The sequence below is a fragment of the Dipodomys spectabilis genome, unplaced genomic scaffold (assembly GCF_019054845.1).
Source record: "Dipodomys spectabilis isolate Male_0828 unplaced genomic scaffold, ASM1905484v1 ptg000084l, whole genome shotgun sequence".
In the NCBI taxonomy this organism is placed as follows: domain Eukaryota; kingdom Metazoa; phylum Chordata; class Mammalia; order Rodentia; family Heteromyidae; genus Dipodomys; species Dipodomys spectabilis.
This window is the reverse complement of record NW_024870761.1, coordinates 1017717-1018428: the sequence shown is the minus strand read 5'-3', so window position 1 is coordinate 1018428 and position 712 is coordinate 1017717.

Genomic DNA, 712 nt, shown 5'->3' with positions numbered 1-712 from the left:
AACATTGAATGGAGAATAGAGAATGAATGATGTGGCCAATGCAGGTAAGAAAGAGCAGGCTTTCTGTGTGCAAAGGACTTCTTGGTCAACAGCACTGTGACAGAAGACACAAAGACAGTACTAGGCTGAGAAGTAAGGACAAGGAAGACAGGAGAGTTGATTACCCGTTTTTTTTTGTTGTTGTTGTATTTGTTTTTCCCAGTACTGGCACCTGGACTCAGGGCCTGAGTGCTGTTCCTGAGCCTCTTTATGCTTTGGGCTAGTGCTTTACCACTTGAGTCACAGAACTTCTTCTTTTTCTGAGTAGTTTATTGGAGATAAGAGTGTCATGGGCCATCTTGTAAGGCTGGCTTCAAATGGAGATTAGTCTTCAGATTTTAGCCACTTGAGTGTTGTATTCCAATTTAAATTGTAGTATTCCAATTTCCCAGGAAGATATGACAGCACTCAGGCAATTTGGCTGGAAGTTCTTTATTTAGCCATATTCCATCTGTCCTCAGCTCACAGAGCTAGAGAACAGCCCTGTTTGTTGTTCAGGGGGATTTTTATAGGAAGTGCTTTCACATAGGTGATGTTTACCAAAGCAAGCAAGCAAGATTACAGAAGCAAATCATAGCCTTGAGTCAAACATGCCTTGGGACATTGGACCTTTGCCCTGATGTGGAAGAAGGGGAATCCTTTTCCCAGAGAGAATGCATGTCAGCATGCACCC